At 41.2% G+C, this 21411-nt stretch overlaps 2 protein-coding genes and 1 long non-coding RNA gene across 9 annotated transcripts in view; 2 read left to right on the top strand and 1 right to left on the bottom strand.

Moving 5' to 3' along the window:
• The window catches only part of samd11 (sterile alpha motif domain containing 11), a 1171052-nt gene that overhangs the window by 1078429 nt on the left and 71212 nt on the right, over positions 1-21411 (top strand). The gene's annotated exons all lie outside the window — the stretch shown is intronic.
• Positions 1065-5366, bottom strand: LOC122777138. Of its 4 annotated transcripts, none has more exons than XR_006361293.1 (5): positions 5095-5366; positions 2432-2530; positions 2258-2354; positions 1691-1855; positions 1065-1405 (listed from the first exon to the last, which is right to left on the bottom strand). It is a non-coding gene; the product is annotated as an uncharacterized LOC122777138 (long non-coding RNA). The 4 variants fall into 4 exon arrangements; XR_006361292.1 differs by having other exon boundaries at positions 2432-2541; XR_006361291.1 differs by having other exon boundaries at positions 2432-2541; positions 5049-5366.
• Positions 4465-21411, top strand: part of fignl2 (fidgetin like 2) — a 43284-nt gene continuing 26337 nt past the window's right edge. The window contains exons 1-2 of the mRNA XM_044038067.1: positions 4465-4660; positions 5027-5105. The gene's annotated coding sequence lies outside the window, so the exon portion shown is untranslated. The remainder of the gene's footprint in view (positions 4661-5026; positions 5106-21411) is intronic.

Below are 21411 nucleotides of genomic sequence, written 5' to 3' on the forward strand. Positions count from 1 at the left end.
CGCGTGCGGAGGAGCTCGACCTAATTCGTAGACGGCCACACCTACACTCCCCCTCCCCTCCCCTCCTCTCGCTTTCCTCTCACCCCACCCCCTTCCCTCTGAAGTGTGTGAAGACTCTGTGGGTAGACCCGAACTAGTTATATAAATATAACTGCACATTGTCATAGCTTTTTTTTCTTCAGTGGACGTTTTGGCTCCAATACGATCACTTAAATTTAAATGTGTTATTTCACGTTGCTGGGTGACGTTAGTGTCCCCTTCTCCTTCCCTTCCTCTGTCCCACTTTGCTGCAGTCCCTGTGGTATTTCTTAATGTCAGACAAGCACTTCAGCGTGAACATTCAGCAGTAAAAGGGAGGTTTTTTTCCCGACAATCCGATCGCATTTCAACCCTTGACTGAGATCATAGGGGTTGTATTTGTCCCCCGTGGTATATACCTACTCCCTCCTCCCCCTCCTCTCCTGGTTACCTTTTCTCCCCCGAGAATGAGACTGAGGAAGGAGGACAGAGTCCAGAGAGAGAGCCCTCCTGCCCCCACCTCACCTCATCTCACCCAGGACATCCAAAACAAAACAACATATGCTTAAAAATAAAAGCCTACACCACCACCAGTGCCAGCCTTCAGTTTTCCTTCGCCTACGCACAATCCACCAATCCCTGCTTTTTTCTACTAAATGTTAACTGAATTACTAACTTTATTAACCCCCGCCCCCCATTGAATAACTTTATTATCCAGTTATTCAAATTGGAATGAACAAAGTGTGTATTATATACAGTAAAACCAAAACAACCACAACATGCATTTGCACCTCCACACAGTTTTTTCTATAAGCGTTCCCAAACCATCATGAGCTGTTGAGTTTGGCTGCATGATTTTTGTGTTGTTGAACAACAGCGCCCACCTCTGGTCAGCACGATCAATGCACAAAATGTGGCCCCTTATTACCCCCCTATTTACTGTCAAACACAGAGATTTGAAAGCACATTTGTGTTCATCAAAACAGTTCACTACACAATGCAGAAATGAGGAAACAGATCATTGCATGACTGCTTTAGTTTGCCTCTTTGTTTATTCATTTAACAGAAATATATTCAGTGCAAAAAACCTGAACATGACTGTGCATTTTCTTTCTCTGAAATGTAAATAAAAGACATTTACAGAAACAGTACACCTGTAAAAATAACTCTGACATTTGAAAGTAATAAGAGAGTTGGGATTAGAAGTTGAACATTTTGATTTGTTTTCTTGACTTTTCTGCAGCAATTACAAATTGGACCCTTTTAACGGACCAATGTTTTCTTTCAGTGTTAGTGCAGATGACTCGTGTTTCTGGACGATACACACAAACACACATGTGATAGAGACTGTCATACTTCTGCAGTGTGGTGTAGGTCTTCCTCACATCTGTAAAACATATAAATAAAAAGCGAGGGGTTTTACAAATCTACTAAAACTTTAAAAAATTCTTCTCTCTTTTTCATTTTGACCCATTTTCTTAAGCAGTTACCTCACTCTAAACTACTGATAGAAGAGCACAAATACAAAAACATCAAGTGTAGCAGGTAGAAATGCAGTTAGTCTTCCGTTAACTCCACAATAATAACATAAGCTGTAACTTCTGCATCATCACCCTCCTCTCATAGCATCACAAAAAGACAAAACTTGATGTTTAAATGTTTTTGAACTCACCCCTCCTTTTTCCTGGCCAGCCAATCGACAAAATCTTTAGCCTTAATCTTATCGAGATAGTGGGTAAAGTCACTGGTGAACGTCCCATCTGCATGCCGTTTGAGGGTTTGGATGATGTTTTGTCCTTTTTCCAGCCGATATGTTCGCCATCTAAGAAAGGCAGAGCTGAGGAGTAAAAATGTTTAATTTCCAGGTAGGTCCATGGTACATATAAACATGAATAATAATAAAGCAACAGTGTTTATTTATTTTGTTTGCAGGTACACTGAATTTACAGAAAACTGAGGAAACTGCCAATTTATGTGAAATGTAGATTTTTCTTTTTTTAAATTTGCTCATTCACATTACATTTTAAAAGTTATCACTTGTTTTTTTTTTAATCCTGAGTGAAGATCTCCATTCAGACCAAAGTCTTATTATTTCTTCCTCAGGTCATTGCCTGCATCAGATTTCTTCAATATCTCTCCTTTAATTTTTGATTGTATGCTGCTCACAGATAAACAGACAGTCAGGCAAGTGCAAATAGACAAACAATGACATTAAACAAAGGAGACTTAAAAAACATACCTTTCTGGTCTTGTTTTAATCACAACCATCTCTTCACTGTGCGGACAGAGGAGAAGGATCAACATGCACCACATAAGCACGCTCATCTTCAGGTCACCTAGTCAACACAGAATCCTTCTGCTTAGATAAGAAGACAATGCATGTCCAAAAGATAGGTAAATGTAAAGACCTTACCTTGGGAACGTGTCTCCAGTGAAGTAGTGCTCGTCTAGTACATATGCAGTACAATATTGATGAAGCCACGGAGACGCCGCTCTACACCTTGAGACAACTCTGAAGACACACTGGGAGTGGACTAAACATTATCTTTATAATCAATTCCAAAAGACAGCAGGTGTCCCAGTATGACACCGAGTTCACCTTCCACAGCTGATGACCCTCTTCCTCATTACAGTGGTCTGGATCACAGATAACCGGAACATAAATGAAGTGTTTTCCCCACACAGGTCAGAGGATAGAGTCCACTCTGACTTACTCTCTGACTTACTCAGAGAGTAGCAGCTGTGGAGAAATCATGTCCTGGTGTTTAATGTCAACATGACTCCTAAACTGCATGTGTCTAATTTATAGTGTTAATGTATTGTTTTTGTCTTCAATATAATAAGAAGATGATCTTTTTTAAAAAACAACAACAACACAACATAAAAACTGATGAATGTGAGTTCCAACAGATTTAATTTTTTTCATTATTAGCGGTAACATTGCTGTGCAGTGACCGTCACGCTGAAGTGTGACTTTAGATGACGTCATCAGTGACATAAAAACATAGTAAAGAGAAGAGTCTCTGTCTGTTTGCGTCAATCCACTCATAGAGTCCACAGTCATCTGGATCAGGAGTTGCCAAGCAGGGCTCTCACTCATTTTATTTTCATTAACACTTGATCATGATTGTTTTCTTGGTTATTATTATTATAATATATTGTTATTAGTTAAAAGTAAAATGTAAGAAAAAAGCTAATTATGTGGTTCAGTGTTTCCGAAGAAGAAAAAAAATGAAACAAATAATAATTTAGTAGTCTACGTTGAATCAATAAATTGATACATTGTTGCAGCCCAGCCAAATGAAACATCTTATTCAATACATTAATTTGATCATCCTGATAAACAGAAAGCAAATCAAAAGTTTTAAAGTGCTGAAACTCAGCTCACCGAGGATACTGATGACTGTATGATATCTTCTCCACCAACACCTCACCTGCACAGGACTCATTTGGAGACATGTTTTAGATAACTTTACCTTGTGTCAAGTGCTTTTGTAATATCTGACCCAGTGAGGACCATCAACAACAAATGAAGTGAAGAACAGCATGTGGGGTAAATAAGATGTTTAGAAATGAAATTCTTACATACAAAAAAAAGCATTCAATCAGCTCTTGTCACACAGACAAACTAATCTTGTCCACCGCACACGCTGTTTTAATGTATTTATGATTCAATATATTGTAATTGTGGATCTGAGGTTGTTACAGACAGTTGATGGTGGTGTCTGCTCCATGAGTTAAATCATATATTGTTCCTAAGGCTTTACTGACATTAAGGCCAGATCCTCGATGATTCACTGACCTATGTTACATCTGACATCAGTCAAAAATAACCTTTTCCCAGCCACATGTTCTCTAAATTGCCTTCCAAGTCCACCAAGATCACCAGTGGTTAAAAAAACTTTTTTTTTTTTGTTTCACACTAAATGAGCAGAATATGTAACAACATTATAAAACGGAATCAGATTCACTGGTTGCCCTTTAAGTCATACCTAACCACATAATAGATGTTGACAAATAAAAAAACAAAAACACTTCTTCAACTAGACTTTCTGCCATTCCTCTCACATAATCTGGATTTCAATAAATCATCCTAGTGTTTTTACCAAAGCAAGATTATCTGCACTTGTACAGTCCTCGTCCACCTCTCCATGTGAACCACGTAAAGTGTCTGGTGAGGTGCTGTGGCTGTATCTGCTTCAGAGGCATCACTAGATATTTTCTTTTTCTCACACTATTCTTTGTAAATGTTAGAAGTGGTTGTGCATGAGAATAGATCCAGTAGATCAGCACAAAATACTCAGCAAACACCATGCCACATTCAAAGTCACTCATCATGTCTTCCTGCTCAGGTAAATGATTATACCACATGTCACTGTACTTTCTAGAAAATCGCCCCAACATTGTGATTTGGCGCCCCCTATTGACCACTTGGGTTGTCCACAGTCAGTGAAGTAATACACCCTATTGAGGACGTTGTCTACATCAGTCAAACTTTAAGAAGACAGACACATCGGTTTTTGGCTCAAACTCCTGACACCTGTGATTATAACATACATTACAATCCTGTGACGCCAGCCTGCCAAAAAGTCAAATGACCGTGAAGTTGCACGTAATTGTGTGTTTTGTCTTCTTTGGTGTGGTGAGTATTAGCATAGCTGCTAATTTGTTTGTTTATTTCGATAAAGTTGACCTGTTTTCTTATTCCTACAAATCAGTGTTCTGGCTCGCACCTGTTGTGTTTACACTGACTGTCTCTGCACAGCAGCCATTTTGAGCTGTTTAGCAGGAAAAGTGTGAGTGGTCACGTTAACGATGGCTCTGTTCAGCTCATGGAAGTCGCCCTAAACCGAGGACGCTAAGTGGAACTAAGCCACACTTCATTTTTAATATTTACACCTGAGATTTTTCTCCTGTGACCTGTCAAAATGGCTGCTGTGCAAAAAACAAACAAACATCAAGACTGTAGCCATGATTCAATACAGCATATTTAAATTGTGTTTTACAGCAAATTGGGATTAAAATGATACCTTTCAGGACGTTTAACTGCTAGGGTGAATGTTGAAGAAGACTGACCTTCCATCAAGGTAAGATGTCTTCAGTCTGCACCCTTAGTTTGTTAATATTAATTCAGACTGTTGTGAACAGCTCACATGCTGAATGCTGAGTCTGTATTTCCTCCACACAACTGTAGGAACTTGAATCATCTATCAACTCGGGCTGTAAAGTCCCTGTCGATTTATGAGTCGATTCGTTCTGGCTCGACTAAAATTCTGATTGGTCGACTTTTTGCCGTGTTAATTTCAACATCCCAGTTTTGCAAATCTTTGAATGCACCATTTAACACACTTTGTTCACATAAACACTGACCTTCAAAATTAAAAGTCTTGAACCTGTGCAAGTTTTAGTGTTAGTGTTAAAGAGGCCTTAAGTGTCTTGTACTATACTATATGTTTCTTTTGTTTCCTTTTTGTGCACTTACTTTCTTTGTAGTGGCTCTCATTGTGTTTGCATAGGTGAAATGACTTCACTTAGTCCCTCTACACGCTGTGTAGGATTGTGTTGCTTATAGAACAGTAAATGCTACTTTAGGACATAAAACCCTTCATTATTTAAGACGGTGTTTCCCAAACCTTTTATGCAGGGACCCATTTTTTAAAGATGACAAGTCACTGTGACCCAATTCACAATAGATTAACCAACAATTTCCAGGAGATACATCTTGAATGAATCACAACTTCATTTTATGCATGTGCATTTGGTGACACAAAGAAAGCTTTTGTGACTCATCTGTGGGTCCAGATCCAGTCTCTGGGAACAACTGCTTTAAGATATATAAGTACTGTATATAATAGCTGTGAGTATTGTTTTGGTGGAAGGAATTAGTCCTGCGAATAACTACTTTGACTGTGTGTAGTGCACTTCTAGGCTTTTGCCACTAGGTGTCAGACTTCACCACAGGACTGTGTTGAGGTCTTCTGGTCTTTCAAGGACTTTTTCAACCTTTTCCGGACCAGGGTTTTATAACTTTTACCAACACGTCACATTCTTGTCACTTAAGTTACTTTTATTTTACCTTCAACCATTGGAAGTGTTAAAAGTGGGAATGTATTGTATTGACAACACTAAATTAAATTATAAAAGTAAGCTGACAAATATATCTGTTCGAGAAAATACCTGGCACCTTTTCACCACATGGAACATGATTATAAACAGGGTTTTTGAGATCTGTCGCCTAAGCCACTGATGGAAAAAGTAAATATTTGACCAGTTTGGTCAGGTAAGAATCTCCAGCACCATGTTAGGAGAATGCTGTGATAGAGCATTCACCTGAATCCTTGGAGAAATAAACACAGAGACCTACCTTACCACCCACTCCTCTGCAGCAGTTCCCCCGGGAGGGAGGGAATAATAGTCTTAGTCTATATTCAATATATAATATCACCAAGAGAAGATGGGGAGTTGAGTGCAGGGATGTGATTGCTGAGGGTCATGCTTACATGGGCTGCAATGCTGCTCTCTCTGCTGCTGCTTGATAACTTGGTGCTGATTGATACATTAATATTGCATTGATCTGCTCCTTCTTGTACACACAGGGGCACTGCTTTACAAAGCATCAGTGAAGGCTTTGAGGGGGGGAAGTCTTTGGTGCATCGACCTTCCCAGGGAGCTTAGTGTTATATGCTGCTTCATGTGTGATATATTTTATTATTATTTGTTTGTTTGCATGTCGATAAAATAAGTCGCATGACTTTGTTTAAAATATTCTCATATTTTTAACTGATGTGAATCGAAAGAAAAATGAAATGCCCACTTTCAGGGAGCATGTTAGGTAATGCATGCGATTGGTTTATATTGAATCTGTAGAGGTCTGCGTGAGTCGTACCTCACTTTGGGCGAAGTCTGTGATTTGCAGTGGTTTCTACACATTTGACAGTTTATCTGCAACAATAAACATCTTCTCTTGCAAATCGTATCTGGCCTTTGAAACGCCTCAAGGGACAAAACAATATGAGTATCACCTACAGACGTCATGACTGAGAAGTGGTTTAGCCTGAGATTTTTCCTTCAAATTTATTTGTGCTGTTAATGATAGGCTATCAGATTCCTATCTCCCTTTCCTTTCCTGCTCTTTCCCCTCTTGTGCTCCCTGCTGTAGCCTGGAGGACTGTTTTGGGAGCATCTGGAGGAAGGCTGTTGAATAGACTCCATTCTTATAAGGTCCTGTGCTCCAGCGAGCGCACTCGAGGCATGGACACCCGGCCACGTTCCGCAGAGGAGGCAGAGCTGGTAGTGGGGGCAGGGAGGAGGGAAGAATAGAAGGATGCCTTCAAAACATGTATTAGTTGTGAATTTACCGTCAGTTAGTTATTTCGTCATGTGCACTGTATCCCCACAGATGTTCTTCTCTTCTCCTTTTCTTTCACTCCACTTTTCTAATTTTCCCTGGGATGAAATGGAGGAGAAGCCTGGTGGCATTGTGCCTTCACAGAACTGAAGAGGAGTTTGATTTCTTTCTGCCTAATAACACAAATACTGCACAGTGCACTGCAGCATGGACTGGACTCCTCAGGGGGAATAGGTGGAGGGGCTCGTGAGTGTTGCAGTGGAGCAGCTGTGAAAGTCTATTTTCAGCAGATTCTGGAGAATGCTTGTGGACAACTGTGGTCTCATGATAGCCTCATGTCAATTCCTTGTTCTACAAAATAAGTGAAAGATGAGGGTTTTTTTATGTTTGAGACGTTCCCTGTGAATTTGAGAGAAATCATCATTGATTCATTATAATTCAAAGAGGTTGAAGCATTTGCGTTATTTTTTTTTTTTAACGGGGGCCAGATTTGATAATGTAAAAAAAATTTTAACAGCAACATTTACATACAAATGCATTGTTTTATAAAAAATCTTATTTTTATTGTCACAATTATCATTTTTAAATGGAAATTTAACCAAATCTAAGCCACGCAGGAGTGTAAAAATTAAAAGAAAAATTGCCCTTCATTCCACATCTGGAGTCAAATAACATAATATGAGATGAGTTCATGTAGCTGTCTGTCACAGATGGGCGTTCAATCCAGGACTCTGGTCTCAAGGTGCAAACACATGACCACGTTTTTTTTGTCCAAATCTGTCCGTGGCCATAAATAATGCATTATAAAACTGAAGCTGCGGGCCGTACAGCATCTCACTGAGGGCCGTGATTGTTCTGTGGGCCGTAGTTTGGACACCCCTGACTTAGATGGTGAAATTCTGATTAATCTGCATGCATCAACAACACAAAATGACTTTCTCTTTATTTTGAAAGACAAGGTTAACAATCTCGTAATGATAAACATTTGACTAATATAACTCGTCCCAATTTGCTTTGAAGCCCTCCCTACTTATTGATTGTGAGGCTGTGAATCTGGGATTACTCGTCTTCTATCCTCACTGTTTGCTGGTTCAGCTTCTGGATCAATGTGTTTGTGTCTGTGCAGGGAAGCAGTGGCTTTGGCTGGAGCTGCTCTGTTGACGGTAATGAGATTGTAAGTGTCTGGCAAAGAGTGGTAATGAAATGAGGTTGGAGTGAGAGATTTGAACTCACAACCACCCACCTAAGGGTGGGAAAGACACAGCATAGAGTGTTATTTGTATTAGTTGTGTGAAGTGTGTTGATGTGATTATATTATGCACATACACTTACTTGCTGGCCCTGTTTCAGGAACTCATGAGTTTGTGTTTGGCTCTGCGGGTGTGCAGTTCAGCCACAGTGGTAGACATAAACCTTACACTGACAACATAACTACAGCATGTTACACCAGGGAAGGCGTGGTCAGCTCCTACATTGACTACTGTGCTGATAGTTCTTATCTCCGAAGACAGAGAAATAGGGTAATGCTGTCCCGCAGCTGTCAAAACACCCATTCTCTTGTCTGTTTACTTGATGCATGTTCCATGGAGATAGAGCTTGGCTAAGCTGCTGGAAAGAGGTTATGAATGGGTATGATTGATTACAATTTATATTGGAGGTGGTGACCATTTGGGTTATCTAAACTAAATTAAGAAAAGCATAAAAAATTTTTTTTTGTAACATCATATTTATGCCAAATCCTTCCAAATACTCCCCAGTAATCTGTGATTCACCCTCCTTAATTTCAAAGCATCATATCAGTCTGCAACCTATATGTATCCCATTGTCTTTTGATTTGGAGCGCAGAAATAGCAGATTAGTCTTGGATCTGCCCAAGTAGATTATCCACTCATCTCTAAAGCTCTTGCATCGAGGTTTCCTGATAATTGCTGCTCACGGTTGAGGGAGCAGGAGTGCCAATCTGCTTCCTCAATGCCATCCGTGTCTATTTATTAAAAGTGCAGTTGACCCTGGTTTTCCACACTGTGTGCTTCTTCCTATTGTGTTCTTCCTGATTGATGTTGACTGGGGTCACCTAAGCGGTTATGGGGGATCATGGCACAGTGCAAAGGGAGCTAAATGTTTACATGCATTAATTTGACTTTACTCAGGGGTCTGCTGGGCCAATACAGGGTCATCTCATGTACAGACAGACAAGGCCATATGTCAAGCTTTTCTGCACGACTGGACTGAAGGTCAGACCAACCACGTTATGGAGGCTAGTTAGAAAGCTTAAATACTCTCTGTGGGTGGATTCTCACCTTGTTTTTTGGCTCTGAGCTTTCAACGACGACAATAGACGAGTGGGTTGAGCAGCATTTTAGTCATGCACTGGGGCCAAATGTGACCCCACTCACCCCTACGTCTGACTATATATATACTACAATTTCATTCTGACTAACATGTTTACATTTATTTTAAAAGTCCAGTTTGATTCGGACTAACACAATAATTCTTTTTTTCTCATATCATGTAAACATACTGGGCCACATGGTTGGCATGGTTGGTGTAGTGGTTAGCACCCTTGCCTTTGCAGCAAGAAGACCCGGGTTTCGGAACAATGGCCTTTCTGGATGGAGTTACCCCCTGTGGGTGCATGGGTTTTCTCCGGGTTCTTCAGGTTGCTTCCACAGTCCAAAGACATTCAGATTTGGGTATTAGGCAAATTGGACACTCTAAATTGACCATGTATGAGAGAGTGGATGTGGATTTTTGTCTTAGGGTGTACCCCGCATACCGCCATATGTCAACTGAGATTGGCACCATCACCCCACCCCCCCTTGGGTTCTGGTGACGTAGGAGTTTAAGGTGCTAACTGCAGAATGAATGAATGAATGACTGGTTTGATTTAATGTTAGGTTATTAATCTTCCCTGTAATGATTCATGCACAGTTAAGAACTTCACACTTATTCCCATATGTAACAGGGCCATGTGTTGTGATTGTCTTCTGATTATATCCGTCGCTTGCTCTTTGTTTTTTCACTTCACTACTACTAAGATGGTGTATTTTGAATGTACATTATGTGCAAGTTGCATTTGTGTTGTTAATAATGACCTGCAAGTGTCTCACATTGACTGGCAGGTTTTGTGCTGAAGCAGTGATTAGTCTGGGGTCGGGGCAGCAGCACTTCAAACAGTACAGCATAGAATTACAGCAACTTCTCTTCAGCACTGTTGTACTAAAGCAAATGATTTAACAGGCAGCTATTGATTCACCTGGTAAACATTCATTGCATTCAAACAGATTTTCCCCTCAGTTTAGACATCTCCCTCTCTCTGTCACTCGCTCATGCTTATGCATTGGAATGCGAGTGTGTGTGTGGTATGTGTGTTTGAAATGAATGTTAACAGGCAGGTGGGGGTGGGGTAACTGATTGTAGTCAGAGTGAGTGAGTATTGGTAGAATGTGGTTAAGGCTAAACGAAGAATAGGACAGAGAACAGACAGTGTGGTAGTAAGGAATATAAATGACGGATTGTCTACTATTTCTCTCACCCATTAACCAGACAGGACTATTGTTGTGCTCATTTCCCATTGGTACACTGTTGCTGTGACTGACAGCCCAACAGGCCACCTCTGTAGGTCTGCCACATGGTGGGTCATTGAATGGAGAAGGCAAACTGCTTTTTAAAAACGGCTTACCTCAACTCGTGAATGCGAGACAAGCGTTCACCTGTGCTTCACTTAACAATCCAGCTCCTGCATGTGCTTCAGAACCCTGAGGCAGAATGTGAGCGATGTTCTTTTTAAGCCATCATGATTTAATTGCAAATGCAATCGCTCAAAACTTGATTTCTAAGTGGGTGAATGTCACATTTCATGTTGTGTCTTGATGATGTAAGCAGGTCGTTCCAATGTATCTCTCTTTTGTTCATAAACACAGTTGCTTTGTTTTTAGTCATTAATATATATATATATATATATATATATATATATATATATATATATATATATATATATATATATATATATGTATATGTATATTTAGACAATCACCAAAATGCACACTGCTTGACACGTGTAGTGTTATAAACGACAGGTCTATGGGAACAGCAGTATCTAGTAAGTATAATGTCTTGCTCCCCCAAAGAGCACCTCTTGAGAAGTGTTGCCTCAGCCCCACCTTAAGAGTCCCTGTACACAACCATTTGCCCGGCACAGCCAGGGTGGTGGCGGAGAACGTTTGGCAATAGATGAAGCATGTTGAACGACTCTCGCAGGCGGAGGCTGTCTCATGGAATTCCACAGCCGGAGCAGGAGGCAGAGAGGAGGCTGCTGGGGAAACAATGGGCAGGGACATCTGTCATGCGTGGCTGCACTCCCCATCGCTTACAATAGCTCCTGGGGACCAGCCAGTGGTGGCTTTCTTTTCTATCCCCTCCTTTCCGGGGACACTTCTGGCCCTTACAATGGGCCTTTTGTCCCCTCCCTGCTTTTTGCCAACATTTAACCCTTCGAGCATGCTCCTTTTTCTGCCTCTTCTCTCTGTCTCCACTAAAAAACAAAACATAGTTGAAACCGCGACTATTCATTCACCTCCCTCTGCTTCTGATTTTCATTATGACTTTTGGCACAGTCTCTGGCTGTGCACTGCGCTCTTTGCATGAATGTGTCAAGACCCTCTTTATTTGCTGCATGTGTCTTTGAGCGCAAGTGAGACAAACGGAGAGACCGAGGACCCACATGACTCCCGGGAGTCAACTCTTCCCAACAGAAGTAAAAGAAAGGCCTCACACTCCAGCGCTTTCTTAGCACCTTCACAGGTCTGATTTTTGACACAAGTCCATTTGTTTTACATACAACATGGCAGTAGCCTCTGGCAAGTTAGACACAGGTCTTGCTCAATATGCTCCTTAACCTCAATGGTGTCCTCTTCCAACCAACTCCATTGTGTTTGACCCAGGTTTCTATGTTTCCAGGAAGCCAGGCCACTAAAGAGGTTGTCATCACACACTCACTGCCCATTGATGCGGCACAAATCTCTTCCCCCGTGTGATACCTGGCAGTGTGTTGGGTGAGAGCAGTCTGTGCACATGAGTGACAGCAGTTTAGATACTGTGAGTCCTGCTCAGTACATTGATCGTCAAACCCATGATGATGTTAGAGACACAGCTCTGTACTGGCTGGTATGTAATTATACTCAGATTCTTGGAGCCGTCTTTTTCTTCGTGTTTTCAACACTCATCAGCCTGATGTAAATTGCAAATTGATTTTTCCCCAGCCTCTCATTCTTAGGGACTTAAGGGGTTCAAGCTGGTCTACGATTGATTGGTCAGATTGCAATTTATTATTGCTGTCAGCAAGAAGCCTTTTCAAGGGGATACTTGGCAGTCCACTGGGTAAACTGAACTCTTCACCTCTGTTGTGCCAACTTGGCAAAGCAAAAATCAGCTGTATACTGTATGACGACAACATTAGCCATATCAATAACATGGGTTCAGTAAACATGCTGTATATTCTGCCCTGCTTTGGATATGTCCAGCCGTGAAAAGCTACACAGTTCAGTTTGGGTGACTTCCACATTACCGATCTAATTTACAGCCCCCAGCACTTCTGATTGCACTCCCATGTTTCACCCAGTCCTGCACTCTAATGGACTCACTGGTGAGTTGGACTGCTGTGTCCTATCCTGGCAGCTAATTGTTGCCAGCTGCCGGAGGTCGGAGGGACAAAGGGTTGTTTGAAAAGGTGAACTGTTGATTGGAGAAGCTGTCCACCCTCCTTCAGTGAGATGGGCATCACATGAGATGTAGCATCTGTGTACAGCACTGCCTTATCCTCACACACATGTCCCCAGGACTCAGTGCACTGTAAAAAAAAAACAGCCCATCTGTTTTTTTGGTAATGGAGAGCCATATGAAGTCAAATAATGAGCTACAAGATGGCGTGTGAACACATAAGGTGAATGTGGTGTAATCTCATATATCAACTTGGAAATAGGCTGATTAGTTTGTTTTATTAATGCTATTATTTGACATTTCTTTGCATTAATTTCATCACAAAGGAATCTTGCTATTAATAACACCTGATAAAAGCAGCAATCTTATCGTTGTTTTTAATCATTTGCACAAATACCTTTTTACCTGTTTCTAACAGGAGGTAGACCGGCTCTACGAAGCAAATATTTCATGCTACTCAGAGGATGTGTTGATATGGAGATAAAATTCTTGTCTTTACTCTGTCAGCATAAATATTTAAGTAAACCTGTCAGGAGTGCACCCTCCCTCCTGGTGCTACCTCAGAGGAAAGAGAAAACAACTTTGAGAAAGTGGCAGAAAGAACCACAAAGAGAGAGAGAATAATAAAGGCCCCTGAATGATGTCTGTCTGTCAGCAGGGTTGTACTTTGTAGCTGTAACCAGGACCACTCACATGCAGACAGGTCCTGCGTGTGTGTGCCTAACACCTCAGAGCTGTCTGTCTGATCGAACGGCCCTGCAGGCGTCTGTTATGACAGCTCTTTCTCCGCCTTGAGAGACCTCATCTGGGGCATGTTCTGACAGGGCGGCTGCTTGGAGTAGCTCTGATGAGAGGCAAGCACGGACCTCTATCATTCTGCTGCTGCTCCCTGTCACTCTTGCTTTCGTTCTTTGTTTCTGTGTGTGCTTGCATGTGTAGTGTTGCGGGTGTAAATGAGTGTATTACTGTATTATTATAAAAATTAATAAATACAAATCTCGCACACACTGTTGGCGAATGATACTTTTAAAAGTGTAATAAAAAGTACTTTGTACATCGTTACAAAAAATAAAAAAAACATTTGTGATTCTTTAAACTTCTAACTGTAAATATAACTTCTAAATGACCAACTTGCTGTGGCAAATATTGAACAAAGATTGATAGATTTTTTCACTCTGGGACCCATTTTCCAAACAGAACTTTTGTGGACTCTGCTAAACTCGTTCTCCTGTGCATGGGACTTGAATGAAGTACACGAGAAGTCACACCTCTGCAGGACAAGTTCTGATTGACATTGTCTGGGTGAGATAGGTAGATCAAAGCAGGAAATGCCCTTGACAGAGCTGTAGCCTGGCTGTAGCACCATCTGTGACACCCGAGAAGCAATTATCCAATATCACATTCTCACTAACCATCTACGTGTATAAAAACCTGCTCTCAACATCTGAGAATAACCCACACTCAGACCTCTACCGCATCTTGCTTGTACGGTTGCGCTTATTGTTCTCCTCGGCCATTAGATTGGGGGCTGGTTCAGGGTCGCCTATACCTTGTTCTACCTATTCAGCTGTGCTTGTGCTGCCACTGCTCTTGTACACAATCATAGCTGTGGCTGTCGTAAAATGTCCTATAGCTGAAAATGACCATAAGCCAAGCTATTACAGGCAGTGATACAGAGAGGAAGGGGGTGCTTTGGCTGTAAAAGCAGCACCATGGACTTGTCCCTCAAATGGCACCTGGAGGTCAGTGGCCAGCCATGCTTCCCCAGCTGTGCTCTGACTCTCTCAAAAACACAATTGTCTTGTCTGTGCTTTCCTTATTTATGCAACATTAAACCAAATGCATCTCTTTAATAAAGCTATAGTTTATAGTCTTTAGTGATTTTTACTGTTTTTGATGTGATTATTCAGCCTCTGTTTGGTGTTTGTGAGCACAAATAATCGGGCATTTACATGCATATTAATTGAAGACAATAATTCGGTTTCTTAATGCCATCTAAACACACTTCTTAGTCAGACTAACATACCGTACCTGGAGAATTCAATTCATCTTTCTTGACATAAAACAAACTAAATCTGTGCTGCTTTCCATCTATTTTGCACCTTTTGGGCTTTTGTTCGCTGTTTTACTTTAGTCTACTTGTCATAGTGATTTGCGTTTAATTTTCTCTGACCCTAAATCCTCAACGTTCTGTATAGTTGGTAAATAGTTGGAATAAGTGAACATAACACATAGAGCCAGAGGCATAGCAGGTTTTAAATCCAGCCATACCATAACCTGCAAACTAATCAACTAATCAGTGCTCAAAGCATGATTGTCCAACTGGATTCCCAGGACATGCTGGAGGTAATACATTTCCCAGTTGCCCCAGTAGCGCACAAAGAATACTGCAGGATGTTGCAGAAAGGAAAATGACAGCTGAGCTGCTTGACTTGGTGGACTATCACCCAGAACATTGCTTGTCAGTGCAGTTGCTTTGCAAACCAAGTATAAATCAAGTCTCTTCTTAGATGGTGATTGATAAAACCAAAAGAACTCTATACATCATAGCTGCCAAGTACTAGAAAACAGTGAGATGGACTGTGTGGTAGGTAGACAAACGGACACATTTGAGATTTTGAAGAAGGATTGTCCCACACAGGAGTGCTATAAATCAATGTATATTACTTTATCTGAGGCATGTCTTTGTGTTTGTCAGCACACATCAGTATGAAACTTGAAGTGAGAGTGAATTCCTTTTCAATACATGTGAGATGGAAAGCACAGTGTGTACTTGGCCACTTTTCTGTGTGCCGTGCTTTCAGCATTGAAAATGAACAGACCTTCAAATTGCAGAGGGTCACAGAGACAACGTGCACACTTGTGATGATGTCAAAGTGAGAGGTAGTGAAATGGCACTGATAAAGAGCAGAGCTGCCACGGCTCAATGTGAGGCAGAGGTGAATGTGGAAATAGAACTGCGTCCACGCTCTTGCACATGGCTTGATTGTGTGACATGTTTGTTGCTCGCTGCTGGACAATGCTCAAGGCCTTCTCCTTGTGCACTGTCCTTGTGTTCCTGGCTTCAGACTGTTAAAGGTACATTGAGTCAGCCTAAGTCAATAATATAGACTTGGGTGGAAAGAGAGTCAACATACTGCTTCCACAAGAAGAACATCCTACACCACCTTTTCAATGGGACAAACAAGCCCACACGAGTCTTGAAGCTCAGCCTGAATGACGTGAATAATAAGTGATACGACTCAAAAGCTGCCCACCCTGTTCTCCTTTTTGCCAGGGCCATTAAGCTATCAAAGATGTGGCCTGTGAAGAAATGGAACATTGTCCAGAGCTGAGAATTCCTCTGAACTGGGGGAGGAAAGGTAGAGAGAGTGGTCTATGTGTGTGGGGGATTAGAGTGGGTTTGGAGATGGAGGAGACGGGAGACAATGATGATGGACAGACACGGGGGAGCCCGCATCCACCCCCCAGTATCAAAGCAGCAGGAATTTGGTGCGGACTGGTAGGACCTGGAACGCACTTCTAACCCTCTGATCTGATGTGATGTGTGAAGTGGAGGGGTGAGAGCTCAGCACTGCACACAGCAGCTGAGATACAGAGCAGGGCCACAGACATACAGCTGGTTATCAGGCCTAAACCAGCATTAGATAACATAAAGGGAAAGAGGGAAAAAGTTATGATTTCATATTGATATGTTTTGTTACATTTGCATTTGCTATGCTTTGATGAATGTCCTCTTTTTGTGTTTCTGCAAAAAAAGCACAATATCCCTCCGAACGTCAATAAATCTTTTAACCTTGTGGTACCTCCTGCAAAATCCAAATCCCATATCAATTTAAGCTGAAAAAACACTATTTGGTCAATAATATTTTCTATTTAACCTATGGTGTGATGATCTGTGGGCATTTCCTTCAGTTCCTTCATTGGTGTTTGGTGCTTAATATGTATGGAGGAATCAGAGCTCTGCTGGATAATTGACCAGGGCACCTCTCCATCGCTACATGGGGTCATGTGCTTGTGTATGAGACTCAGTGCCTCCACACCATTTTATTTCCCACTAATAGACAAAGCCCATCTCCCTTCTCAAGTGTTCAATCCCAATGAGAGAGATACACATGGAGTGTATCTCTTTGACCTTACTCATTTCCCTGTGAGCACATGGACAGAGACAGAGGGCGAGAGTACAGTGAGTACAGAGAGTACTGTCTGTGGTTAGCCATTATAGAGATGCCGAGAGCTTTTACAGTATCAGTCCAATTATGGCCATGCATCCGCCTCTGCTTAAGTCCATTTGCTTTTACTTAATGTCCCAACTATTCCCATGATGCTTTGTTCTATAGTCTAAATACAAAATTCTCTCTCCATCTTTTTCTCTTTCCCCCTTCGTCTCCAGGCTGAGTGGCTCCTGGCTTTCTCTCTCTCTCTCCCTCTCTCTCTCTCTCTCTCTCTCTCTCTCTCCCCCTCCCTCCCTCCCTCCTTGCTGAACATGTAAGCTGCTTCTCTCCACTGGCTGTAGGGTCATTAGCTCACCGGAAATTTTGGCTTTGTTTCTCTTGTGTTTTTTTTTCTTCCTTTGCCTGGAACAAAGAGAGAAACATTCAATAGTTATTGATTTGGAGACATACAACTTTTACTGGAGATCCCATTTAATCACAAAAGCTGATTTATTGTAGGGCCTCTGACAATCCCATTAAATTGCTGTCTAGCTAATCAAGTCCATTCTTTCTCCTCGAGGACTAATCTTTTATAGGGCCAGCAGAACAAATCCCAGCAGTAACAGGATTTGCGCGGAACCAGAGGGTTCATGGCTGTCTCACCTTACCGTAAATTAAATAATAATAAAAAGAAAAATCTCACAAAATGATGAATATAAATCATTGTCTTCCGTGGAGAGAGTGGACATTATTTTGGCTGGTACAAAGTTTATTTCGTCACAACATGTTCAAAGATGTTTGTTTTTTTAAACCTGATAATTCAGTTTCTGTACTGGCAAATATTTGAGGAATCTGACATTCTTGATCTTTGCCATCTTCCTTGTAAACTTCACTCTGCTGTGAGGGTTTTTTTGCACTTCAGACATACCTCACCGCTTTGTTTTTGTTTAGGTTTAAATCAGCATTAACTGCATTTTGGAAAATGAATCCTGTGTATTAATGTGTTGGTGTTATTTTACAAATACATGTTATGTCTGTGAGCCATGTGATGGCACAGTGGACTTGAAAGCCTCCCGTAATGAAATTGTTCTTGTAAACCTTTATGTTTTTCGCCCTTCATGCTGAATGTATACATTCCTGCTTTATGAGTCACTCAGTCATTGAGCTTCAACCCATCCACTAAATGAAGTGCAAACCAAAAAGAACGGATGAAGGAAACCTGGAGACACATGACTGAATTTTATGACATGCTGATAAAATGTCAGTAGCCCTGTTCTCATTGGATAACTCCAGGAAAACTGTATCATTTTTGTTTATTTTTTGTTATTTTGCAAATTCTTTGTTTTCATATTATTCTTTATTTAACACAGCACAGCAGAGCATTATGTTGCCATTTTGTCTGTGAAAGAAAATGTCAGTCAACACTGCCTTTAGAACAAAATGATGTTATTTCAAATTGTTCATGATAGAGAGCTGTTATTGCTCACTATTGCGGTACCTGTAGGAATTCAATACTGTCAATAGAGTGCAATTTAGTGTCAGTTACTATTAATCTGGTGAACATGTTCTATTTGATTGTCATCTGCAGTGAAATGTTAACTGGGCTTCAGGGCATCCATCGGCATTATGTTTTTAATAATGCTGCTGTCCCTTCAATATGATGAATTTCTATCTCTGTACATAAGGAACAACAAAATGGAGACATCTATCCCAGGCTGCTTCTCTCAGCCTCTCATCGATCCCAACGTTAGAAATATAATGCCTTATTTGAGCCCATGGATATTGTCTCTGTTACCAGAGTGAAGTGTTTTCATACACAGGAGCATTTTGTCAGAAAAGACCCCTGGCCCTAATAATAAGTTATCCTGTCTACAGGCCTGACACACCCAAGACACACACAGGACAGAGTGCTGTCTCTGCAGGCCACTCCAAAAGTCCACCTCAGCACCTCTGGACCTCAGCGGAGTGACCATTGATTTGATCTCCTCACTTATTCCTTCATTGACATAGATACACTGTGTCAGAGCTGTGTGACAGAATAAATCTTAAGTCTAAACAGGCTTATTGTCAGCAGACATTTGAAGGCTTTTCCTTTGGTGTTTATGGAGATTTCCACCTCTTAATTCAATTGAAGCAGTGCTTAGTGTTAGATGGTGATTGCATTTTGCCTCTCTCATTTGCATACTAAGAGTACGTTCCCACTGAAAAGATCAAGGTAATCTATGTGTGGCCAGTCCTGGGCTGCTGCCAGGAAGACTCTGTCGATTTCATTCAAGGTGGGGCCTGATTTTTTGTCATTACCTTTATTGATAACCACGGGGTCAATACTGTGATATATTCTGCTGGGATAGGGCTAAGCTTAAGTCACAAGTTTCACTGGGGCCTGATCAATAGTATACAATGGACATGTACAACATGACCACACATGAACCAAGAGCATCAGCAAAGCTGTAAATCTATCACAAAGTTTTGTGGTTCACGTGCACATACTGTACAAACTGCAGAGAAACTATAACAACAGCTGGGTGTGTTTTTAGTACTACTTCAAAGTCCATGGCCATTGACTTACAACACTGTCACTATTCATTGTGAAATAATGACACACACAGGTATGGGTGCAAAGAGAATGTGTAATGTTCATTTGTGGAAGTTTGTTATTTTCTGTCTTCTAGCTGTTGGAAACGTAACCTATTTTAAAACGTAAACATAAATGTATAGAATATCGGACACAGTAGCAGGAACATTTCCAGACACTTTCAGGTGAGGGATGGTGTCTGGTATGAGCAAGCAGGAGGAAGGACACAAGAATATGTTCTTGTTGTATTGTAACAGAGTCCGTGTGTTAAAAAGTTCTGGTACAGAGAGGTTTGTCGATAAAGGTTTTCAGTTTCAGTAGTCATCTGCTGTAGCCTGTAAATTACAGTGGTGCATTCAGCAAAGCTGTTTGTCTACAGCGGTGTATCCAGAGCTGGACATTCCTCTGGTGGTTGCGGTCTATAGGAGGAAGGCACTGACAGCAACCTCTGAATAGACGCTGAGTCGCCAGACTGGACAAAAATGTAATTACCTCTCGCTCACAATGTCACACTGCAGACCCGAGTCTGACAGCAGCCTCAAAATGGAAAAGGCTGGGATTGAATTAACTTCCAGCTGGGAACAGTGTTGTTGAATGTCTTCGTGTGGGGTGTGAAGTGCACCAATGCCTTTTTTTCATGCCTGCAACTCACTGGATTTTCTCGAATTCTCGTGCACTATTAAGCAGCACAGGACTGGTTTTCTAAAATTGCTTGGGCAAGCAGCGTACTTTCATTGTATTTTATGACTTTTGGCCCAACCAGCTGACCACAGGAATCGGTTCAGATCACTGGCTAGTGCAATACATACGCACTTGACACTCTTTCTTTCTGGTAAATCTGATAGCAACAGCACAAAGATCATTCTCCCTTCTTGAGCTTCGGACCTATAGCTCTGATAGGACAATAGCCTTCATAGCTCTAGAGCCATTAGTCCCTGTGAGTGACAGTAATTTGCTGCTCCCGGTGTAAACCTTTGTCATAGTCTTTAACATCAAACAGATTATGTGCAGTCACTTATTGAGATTGATTAATATTTTCATGATGCAATTTATTTGGTGGGGAGTGTACAGCATGCACTGGCTGAGTGGGCTAATGTAATGTAATGGGGACTTAAATGAACCATTAATCTGGCAGACCCAAGGGTAAAGGGACAGACTAAAGCGACCTGCAGAACATGATGTAACTAAGATGTGGGGGCAGGTGATCACAGATTATTTGGGATTTCATTATTTAAAAAGAGTAACTTGACACTTGAAATATATAAAGATATAGTATAATGCTTCTTGCAAAGCTTTACATCAATTAAAAGCAACACATGTACTGTATATCACTACCAGGCAGAGATTTTTTTCCCTCAGAATATTCCATCAAAAGCAATTTATTTATAACACAAGGGCAGGAGCAAACCGAGGCTTTAAAAGAGGATACCAGGTGCTTCAAGATCGGAAATTGAAAATGGAGATAACACGGTGGAGGAAAGGGAAACGAGGTGGTGATACACAATTATCTGTGGGAGGCGTTCGGTATTATAAATGACCCTGTGAGACCAGGGAATTGAAAATCATTCAGACAGCTGTACAGTTTAACCTTGGTGGAC

Source organism: Solea senegalensis, linkage group LG11 (genome assembly GCF_019176455.1).
Source record: "Solea senegalensis isolate Sse05_10M linkage group LG11, IFAPA_SoseM_1, whole genome shotgun sequence".
Classification (NCBI taxonomy): domain Eukaryota; kingdom Metazoa; phylum Chordata; class Actinopteri; order Pleuronectiformes; family Soleidae; genus Solea; species Solea senegalensis.